This window comes from Homalodisca vitripennis, unplaced genomic scaffold (assembly GCF_021130785.1).
Source record: "Homalodisca vitripennis isolate AUS2020 unplaced genomic scaffold, UT_GWSS_2.1 ScUCBcl_5249;HRSCAF=11894, whole genome shotgun sequence".
Classification (NCBI taxonomy): Eukaryota; Metazoa; Arthropoda; class Insecta; order Hemiptera; family Cicadellidae; genus Homalodisca; species Homalodisca vitripennis.
The window spans coordinates 17,500-28,173 of NW_025781369.1; the positions used below are offsets into that span (position 1 = coordinate 17,500).

At 33.1% G+C, this 10,674-nt stretch overlaps 1 long non-coding RNA gene across 1 annotated transcript; it reads right to left on the reverse strand.

Moving 5' to 3' along the window:
- Positions 1 to 210: 210 nt before the first annotated feature.
- Positions 211 to 10,193, reverse strand: LOC124373289. The gene is made up of 2 exons (XR_006923417.1): positions 9,881 to 10,193; positions 211 to 2,719 (listed from the first exon to the last, which is right to left on the reverse strand). It is a non-coding gene; the product is annotated as an uncharacterized LOC124373289 (long non-coding RNA).
- Between the last annotated feature and the right edge of the window lie 481 nt (positions 10,194 to 10,674).

Sequence of the window (10,674 nt, forward strand, 5' to 3'; positions counted from 1 at the left end):
CATTCCAACTGATCTTTGCGTTGAGGAAATGGTGAAGAAACACATTGTGCAATCAGTCCCCACACAAAACCTCCTTACCCGTGGCATCCAGATGAAGGCCATGTCGTGTAAAATGCTTTCGTTCCAGCCGACGAGAGTCGATAACTTTGATCCTTTGATCCGATAACGTTGATAACAGATCTTGAAAGTGTGGGAGTTCTACTGACCAACTCAAGGGGAAAACAGGATATATTTGCTGACTCAGTGTATTTTCCAAATCCTGGAAGAGATTGTCCTCCTCCAGACATAGAACTCACAATATACTGCCAAAGAAAAGGCATCAGTGTTAGGATGTGATATTAACACATACCATGCCGTCTGGGGAAGTAACAACCCTAATGTAAGAGGTGAGAAATGACAACATGATTTGTTTTATATTATCTAAATATATTCAATGCAAGAAACAAACCTTACTTTGTAATAAGATCAAGGAGGGAGGTTCTAGATTTAACACTAGTGGTTATGCAAACTATGAGGTGACGGATTGACATGTAAGGGGGTAAATCTCCTTGCTACATAGATCATAGATACATTAATTTGATTTTGGGGCCTACGCAATAAAAGACACTCACTACTGTCACTATAAATCAAATGACTGGGATGGGCATCGCTAACAAAGAACTGTATACTCAAAAACTGGATGAAGCTATCATAGGAGCTTTTGAGGGAAATTGCTGTCTTAAGGTTAAAAAGTATAAAAGAGGAGTATCCTGGTAGGTTTGCAATCCTTAGGGCAAGAGCGTGCCATCTTTTTAACAAGGTTAAGAAGAGCAATAACTGGGAAAAGTACAGAAAGGCAAATATACAAAATATAAAAAGGAACTAAGAAGCACAACACAATCCTGGAGGAAGTTTTATCAAGACTTGTAACGTCTTCCAAAAGCCTCAAGAGTACAAAACATCTTACAGAGGGAACAAAGGAGCATGATAGCATCACTGGAAAAAGAGGAATATATAACAAAATGAATTGAAACAAAGCACATACTGTTGGGACCCACTTCCCCAGGGAGAATATAATAGGGGAGAGGATAATTAGTGTACCGCGCATTAGAAGATCACGCAAGAAAGGAATGTGGGCCAAAACACCTGCTTGAAAATTTTCATAAAAAAAAAGAACAAAACGGTAGAATGGGCCATTACGTCCTTTAAACAATTCAAAACCCAGGGCAGACAGGATTTACACCGCACTACTTCAAAGAGGGGCAGACATAGTGTCTACACATCTAGTAACAACTTTTAGAGCAAGTTTCTGTTTAGAGTATATCCCAAAAGTCGTCAAGAAGTCGTTGTGTTCATTAGTGACAAGGGAAACAGAGACAACACTAACCAAACCTCCTATACACCAAAAAGTCTCACTGCCTTTTCTGAATTTCTGAACAGATATGTAAGGGATGAGGTAATCAGAAACTCCCCTTTGCATGTAAATCAGCATGTGTTTACATTCAGAAAATCCACAATAACAACAGCACTGCATTGTTTAGTTGTGGAAATCGCCTTAGAAAATAAGGAAATCATAAAGAGGAAATACTAAAAAATACAAATGGAATGCGACACATATCCATTCTAAAAGAAATAAAGAAATCAGACATAATCTATACAGTCTCAGACATAAAAACCAAGTTTAATTTTGAAATACCACTCAATGTTACTACAGGAAGTAAAAAAGAGTCACTGGAGAAAGTCAGAGATTCTCAGGATAGAGGCTAGTTGTGTTCTATATGGATAGCTCGTGAATGGGGACTGCTTCGGGACTGGGTCTTAGAGCCAAGCATAAGACATATTCTGGCTTTAGGTTCAATAGCCACTGTTTCAAGCAGAAGTTGGAACCATATAAGAATGTGCACAACTAATGATAACCAAGAAATATAATAAAGCAAAAAATTCTTATTCTCTCAGACAGCCAGGCAGCTATTAAGAGACTACAAGTTTAATCTAATGCTGGTGTTTAGTTGCCACCACATGTTAAAGGAACTAAATATAACCAAGTAGAGTTGGTGTGAGTACCGGGCCAAGGCATCAGAGGAAATGAAGAGGCACTCACTGGCAAGAAAGAGGGCAGAATCCACATTGATAGGTTTGGGACCTTGTTTTAGTATGGCCTTTAGTTATGACAAGGGGTTTGTAAAGAATAGGGAATAAAAAGTTAAAAGTTTCAAAGCATAATTCCCGAGGATTAAGAATGTCAAAACTATTCATACACCCGCTACAGGAAGGTAACAAAATGGCTTTGACCTTACCAAAAGAACAACTAAGACTTCAGATTTAACGGATCATGGGCCTCTCTGGAAACACCTTAAGAGACTAGGACTGAGTGACAAAGAAGTTTGTAGATTTTGCAATAGGAGTCGGCAGACCATCTCTGTGTGGTCCGTCCAGCCATCTCAAAATGTTGACTCATGTGGATAAGAAAGGCTTTTCTTGTGCCCTGTGATATGAAAGACGTGGGCACCAGAAAGCCAGCAGAGTTCTGTTAAAGCTTGCAATTTCATGGCAACTAACAAGGGGAGATAAAAGACCTCAGATCCAATTGCATTGGGCTTGTTAGCCGTACTTTAACAAGCAATAAAGAAAACATATTTTTGTGTTATCCATTGTTGTGAAAAAATCCATGCAAAAGACTGCAGTAGGGAGTAAGTAGTGTAACTATGTGATCTTCTGATGTCAACCCTCCAAACCTTTCCTGAAACAAACAAAATTCTTTATGAACATTTAGAATGCTGTAACTAATTTAAAATACACTAACTGAAAATAATTATGAATTTAGATATTTTAAAACTGTCACGTAAATATTGTGCCATATAAGTCTTCAAATATCTTTAAATACTAAAAAATCCAGTACCTCATTATGTGAAGTGCATGGTTAACAGATAACAGACACAATTATAGTCAATGTTTTTATTAATTACCTGTTCATTAACACTGTAAAAAATGTAATTGGTGGTTAAATTTAAATGTTAGAGAACTTATACATAGTATCCACAAATAACTGTATCAAACTTCACCACTAGATTTGTTCCGTCATAATAAATAAGAAGTATCAGAAAGAGTACAGTTGGTAAAGGTTTAAACTTTCTAACTCTATTTAATTTTAAAATATAATTTTACCCCGTGCTGTAATTCACTAGTGGTAATAATGAAAATATTTCTAATGCTCAAAGAATCTTCATTGCCTAGATATTTTTTTTATTTATAGTAAAATTATTACTATTTAAGATATAAAAATTGCCGTACTATACCATAATCTGAAATACCTCTAACGTAATTTAGTTTATCTAGTTATATTGAGGATTTGATACTTATTAATATCAATGAGGCTGCAGTATAATAAGCAGCCACTGCCACAATCAGATCATGATTATCGAATGATATCATATCATCGATATTTATGATCATCCAACCTAAAAATACTAAAAGGAAGATGTCGAACCAAATAAAGTAATAGATATTTCAAAGAACAATTTGGTTTTCTGATTTCAAATCTTACAAATTAATTTATAAAAATTAATATGAACTATAAATTAAAATATAATATATAACTAATATACTTACAGACAAAACAATAACATTTACTTACCTGTAACTATTTTAAAGGTTAAATGTGAGACCTTGTGAAGCAAAGAACACACATACATCATTATTCTTGCTGCCATTAGTCAATAACCTAACATATGATTTCACTTAGAATGTATTTCCAAACCAGATTTTACATTGAATAAATTTCTAACGATAATCTGAGTTTAATTTTAGGTTTTAAAAGTAAAACTTATACATGTAATAGAAAGGTATTTATTTCAAATTTGTATAAAATAACTGAACTGTATTTAAACTACTCTTGAGTCACGTAGTACTTACGATTACGTCACAAGGTAGACATGTGTGATAGCATTTAAAAAATGCTCAAATGGATACCTACCAATAATCATTACATCTCGTAGATACATATATATACTACAAGATGGTCAGCAATGCAGTTACTTCTGAGTATTTTTTTTAGGATTTCTTTGTAGCTCTGCAATTCAATAGTTAGGGTGTTTGCAGAAGTTAATCTTAGTCAATCTACAATGTTTATATGTAAAACATTGCTCAATATTTAAAAATACTTTTCGAGCATACATCTACATATTCATCACCATTGTTCTTCTCATTGTCATTAACCTGCTACATAAACAAAATAACAGCAGCTTGCAATGACTAGCATACTCAGTACGTTATGAAATAAAAACAGCTGGCAATTATTTATAGGTTAATGTTGTATTTGATAGTATCGATAATCATGATTCAATTGTGGCGGTGGCCGCTTATTATACTGCAGCGATCGACAATTCGATAATCATGAATATTAGTAGGTTGGCCACTTATTATACTGCAGCTGAAATTTATAATGGTAATTACTTAAAAAGTGTTACTTGGATAGCAATATTAGAGAAAAAAAGGCTCATGAAAAACCTTAAAAAATTTAATTTAGAGAATTTCATAATTTGCCTTTAGACCTAAAATACTTGTATTTTAACAAAATCTAGTTTTAAGATTGCCTATGAGAAAAACAGTAATTAAACCTCCATCTGTTAGACAACTGGGACTAAAAAATAACTGCTAAAAGATGTTTCTCCAATGTTGAACCACTAGTCACTAGTCGATTTTGTAGTCATCTTTTAATAAAAACATTTGCTTCCAAAAATAAAACAAGTAGGGCAAAAGTAAATTACACCAAATTAACCATGATACTTCACAGATTAATTTTATATAGTTTATTGAATAATAATGCGTAATAAGTATGGATCAAAATTATAAATTTGCAAAATAAATCTTAGTTTGCAGTGTCTAGTTGCGCACTTAGAGAATGTAAAAATCAGGACTTTTTCCCTATACTTTTGCCATGGGAAATTTCATTTAGGAATAAGTTTAGCTACAGAATTCCTTTCTCAATAAGATCATCTGCTTCAAACATCTGTTCGTTGATGTATGTTGCGAAGAAACAACTTCGACGCAACCACTGTTTGTGACATATGCATATCTGTAATGATAGACTAGTCACTAGTATTTTGTTGTTTTACATAATTTGAGTTTTGCTGGTACCAAACTACATCAAACTTTTTCTTATGAAATTTGCCATTAAGTAGTATAGATATCTTCAAGGAATAAGTAAATTATAAATGTTTATTTTGTTATCAAACTTTCGAGAGGACTATAGCCGCCATATTGATGCACCAGCATTACTAATAATTGTGTATTCTAAACTTGTATTTGTGAATTCTACGCTTGTACGTATAAACTATGGTAAACAATCCTTTATTTGTGATTCATTTATTGTACAATAATTTAGTAACATTCACAGCTCTGTAGGCTGAATTGTGATAATAAATCAGGTAAACTATTATTATTAGACAGTTTTTACCATAGTAAATTTACTTCATTTTAAGCATTTTCTAACGGTAGGCTATATTGTGTGTTTAATTTATTCATTTAACCCTCCGAGCATCCATCATATTTCCCTAAACGTCCACCTGTTTTTATGGGTTTTGCAGTCTTTTTTTGCATAATTCATAAAAAATCTTAAGAATGGTTTAAATATAGAGTATTATAGCCTAAATCATTTTTCTTGTAAAGAATCACAGAATATGATTACATAAAAAAATGTTCTTTTTGCAACAGCCTGTGAAAGGGAAAAAATATTTTTTTAATATAAGTATCCACATGTTAGCCTATTAGTTTATTACTTCTAGAACAATTTCATAATAGGCAAATTATAGCAAATTTAGTCATGAACACATAAATATACAGGGTTATAGGGTTCTGCGAATATATTCATAATGTTATACAAACTTACATGGATATGCACAAATTTGAATATTTGCCTAAATTTGGTATTGTTAAGTAACACAACAATAACATGTTCTACTGATGTTGGAGCAACCTGAGGGGCTACTTCTTCTGGTGCTGTTCTTGTGAGTTCATCAATTAGAACCATCACAAATTTTCTTCTGGGCATAGGCTTGTCTGTGTTTTTTTAATATAAGACGAAGGAGTCAAAATTGCCATGTCAAGGAGATTATAACAGATTTTTTTCCAATAGCGAGTGGGGGTCCGTAAGCATGATATGTGATAGATAGATTTATCTTTCATGTCCACTCCACCCATGTATAAATTATACTTCTGTATCATTTATGGCTTTACAGCCTCATGGTGACTTTTGAACCCGTAGGTCTTAGGCATGACAAGCTGTTGACAAAAGGTATACTGGTTTTCGGGTTTTTTGTTTGTTTGTACCATTCTGCTAACACAGGCCCTCTTCTAAAATAAACACTCTATTGTTATATTATTATAATATTATATATTATTAACCCTTTGAGTGCCACGGGTATTTTCCGAAGGCATATGCATAAAGTGCCACAGTGTTTTTCACATATTTGTAAGCTTTTGGGAAAATAGCTGTTCTAACATAACTACCAAACAGATTTCCATAATTTTGTTGTTTTTTTTCTTATTAAATGCAAAATATGATACATATCGTTACAAATAACATTTCATTTATAAAAATATAAAAATTTCAGTATTTATAAAAAAAGTTTTTTACTTTTGTATAAAAAGTTAAGTTTCAACCTAATTTGTGTGTATATGGTATTTTTAAGATTTTTTGTTTCTTTATACCATGATAAAGGCCATATGATTATAAATAAAACCCATGTGTAATATCCGTAGCTGTAAGATAAAAGGCCGGGGCGGCAAATCACGAATTTGACATTACCAACGTATTCTGCTCACCCTCCTGAACAAAAAATATATATAGTACTAGGGGGTGCAAATGACAAATAACATGATTTTAGGGGGTATATTCATAAGTGGTTAAGTTTCTAATGTTTTAATGTTCAGTTTGTGTGCTGTGTCTGGATAATCTGTTTACTTGAATATTATCTGCGGCCGGAACTGATAGCAGCCTGATAACGTATCTGTTATCTGAGTTCTCGGGGGCAGAGTCAGTTCTTCACAAGATATCGTGTTCAGTAGGTAAATCAACCATCCACTAGTTCGACCAACCCTAGTGAATTGTGTGTCGGAGTGTTTAGTAGGGCACGTAAAGAGTTTACGTTTTAACCGAAACGAAATTATTTTCTTTTTAATTGAACATGGAATTTTTAATAATGAGTGTATTTGTTTGTCGTGCAGTCGCGTGTTGTTTTTAAACCAGGAGACTTTGTTGTTTCGTTGCGATAGGAAAATTAGAAAAATTAGTAAGAAAGAGTTTTAAATGTTACAATTTTTAAAAATCCACTTTTTTGTTGCTGCTGCTCAGCTATATCCACCAACACACTAATGGTAAGTGTTCTCTGTTAATATCCATCTATATATTTATATTTGAGTTTTTCATGATTTATTAAATTTTTTTACTTTACATAATTGCCTTTGCATTACATTTCAATTTATATTTCTGATCAGCCCTTCTAGAATTTTATATTTTACTGATAGGTACTTTACAGGTACTTATCTCGAGGGATGTTTTTCTTTAAATGACATCAGCGCGGGCTTCGGCAGCACCTTTGGTGCTGCCAAAGCCCGCGCTGATGGCCGGAGGCACTCGTCTCATTTCGATAACAAGTAATTAATTTGTTGCTCGAAATTAAGAAAAACATTGTTCATTTTGATCAAAATTCTGCTCATTTCAGTATTATTTTTCATTTACGTTTGCAAAGATGGCGGCGCAACCGATGACATCATCACGAGGTTGAATCACGGTCATTGGTCACAAAAGGTCACGTGACGCTAGACGTGGATGTAGAACATGGAGATATTACTGAATAATAGTTATTTAATTTTTTATGTTCTAGAACTTCGTTATTTCTCATTTCCACTCCATCAAACCTTATACTTTTTTTGTTCTATTGGACGATTCCAATAAGTTAATAACGCAAAACTCGTATTTTTCCGCTCCGGCCGTTAATATGATAATTACCGTAATATCTTATTCTAGAATTTTAAAGGCATGGCAATATATGTATTAACAAAATGCTGCCTAGTACCTACATTTTATAAACTGTACTTCATTTGTCAGAGTTTAGAAATTACTTAGTAATGATGTAATTTTTCCAATACATCTAATAAAACATTAATACAACACCAATAAATATGATTAGTAAATTTAGAAACAAATACTTGCTAACATATTTACATAAAAGTTTACATTTACTAAACACTAATAACATTTACACTGAAAATTCACGTTTTTCGCTTGAACACAACTTAAATCATACATTACTTTTGTAAAGAAATACAGTATAAGTTACTATTTTATTTTGTATTTACTCAAATGCTTGGTTATCGGCACATAAACAACAAGAAAGGCCGTTACACAACACAATACTCGTCCGCTACGTCGCGTGACTAGAAGACAGAATCATCGTACAGGTACTTATCACAGCTCACTATTTTTCGGACGAATTTTCCTTATCAGAGATCAAAATAAACTTCATTATACGTTCCTTCTTCTATAATGAATCAAAAAATACTCGATGAGTCATACTTCCTATCTCCAAATCATCGCCAAATAGACACACGAATGACCTGACATTTTCGAATAATGAAACGTTGTTCTTATAGTTTTTTATTTAATTGATTGTCGTAATAACTTGTAAATTCCAAAATAGGTTAAATAAAGTCAGTTGTTTTTAATACTGTAATTTATTTTGTCCCCGATAAGGAAAACTCGTCCAATAATAGTGGCTTCTTGATAAGTACCCAAACAACATAAGTTTCACAGATAAAATAGTAGAGAAACAACATAAAACTCGTATTTATTGATAGATTGGAAGAATACAGCCATCTGATTATTTGGCCAAAATAATCTTGTACTATATAAAATATTATCGAAATACGAAACGTCAAAATTGGCGACGCTGGCACTTTATGCACTTTTCGTACCGTCAAAATTAGGGACGATGTGGCACTCAAAGGGTTAATATAATATTACACCAATAATAGTGCGGGTTGAATTAATTTGATCGGCAAGTGCCCTCCGTCTTATTTTAAGACAGCGACATTTAGAGAAAAGTGCCGTTAACTTAAAACAAGTAGGCCGACGCTCGGAGGGTTAAAATGAAAAACAAAACCCTAAATTTAAATTAAAAAATTAATCCCACTACATATAGGCTAAATGTTCCTTGTTTTGTACTTAAAAATAAAATATAATAGTGTATACTTTATTTCAATAATAAACATTTTATATAGGTTTGAATAAAGGTGTGCATAACTAGCAAAATGGTGCTTGTCATTAGGCTACAGGAATTTCAACTGCGGATCCAGGGTTAAACATTATGTTCATAAGGGTCACAAAAACTTACATAGGTAACTATCTTACCTGAGAGCCTACCGCCCTACCCTATAGCCTAACACCCTACTTGAGGGCTATCACCCAACTTGGAAGCATCCATCCCGAGAGCTTACCAACTGCTCTGAGGCCTTTCCACCATAAAGAAGGGTTTTCTCCCTTCAGAGAGATTTATTAGTTTTTAGTCCTTTCACTTTAGCTAATCAATATTGTTATTCTCGTCACTTAATATTAACACATTCCATTAAGAAAATCTCCACAAGATGAAATGGATCTTGTAAACTAGTTATCAAGGAAAAATTGCTCAGCACAGAAAAATAGTTCCACTACTTCATTATTTGTCATGTCCACTACTTAGAAACCTTATTATTTTGTTCTGAAGGCTGATAGTTAATCATTGGGTTAATATAATATTAAACTAATGTTTTGCCACTCAGCCAATCATTTCATATTTTAAAATAGTCGGCAAGATTTGAGTATTTCTTAGCCTTGAGAAAAAAAAAAGAACAAGTAGCTACTCACCTTATTAATGCAATTCTCTACCATAATCAATGATTCATCTCTTCAAAGGTAATACAATAATTTACAATGCCCACTGGCCAATGTTTATTATTCTCCATATATAAGTAGCTAATTTGGTAGATAAAACTAAAGGAAATTAATTCTCAAAACTGCCTTTCGTCTAACGCATCAATGATGTAATCGCCATATTGGTCAGGTGACTCAGTCAGGTCTTTTTTTTCTTCTTTTTGCCTGTTGGCTGGCCTTTATAAACTTATAACGCGGCCACGTAGTACACTTGTTATGACTTCATTCTAGTTATTTGCCGTATTCACTTTTTAAACATGAACCTTGTGGTTGCCGGCCAAACTAAGAACAATCCGTTAGTCTTTGCATTTTCCAAGTCATGTGTTTTTTTTCTCTTTTTCTTTCTTTTTTGTAATTTACTATATTGCTATTAGACTCTCAGATGTTTATTTCATTTTGTTTGTTTTCTATGAAGGTTATGTAGAGTAAAATCATACCCTAGAACCATAATTTCTAACCTGTTCTGTGTAATTTTATGGTTAGTTAAGAGAAGGAAAAACTAAGGATATCTTTTTGATTGGATTATAGGATAGGGGTTTTGATATTCTTAACTGCCAGAAGTTCATCAGGCATAACCTAATCCGAAAGAAAGGACAACGGACCAAGTACCTAGGCCATTTAGGTAACAAACATGTATTCCAAGTGTTCCATAACCTAATCAAATTTACATGGTTCTACTACTATTTTTAAAAATTCATTAATTTCTTTATAAATTTTGGACACATTAT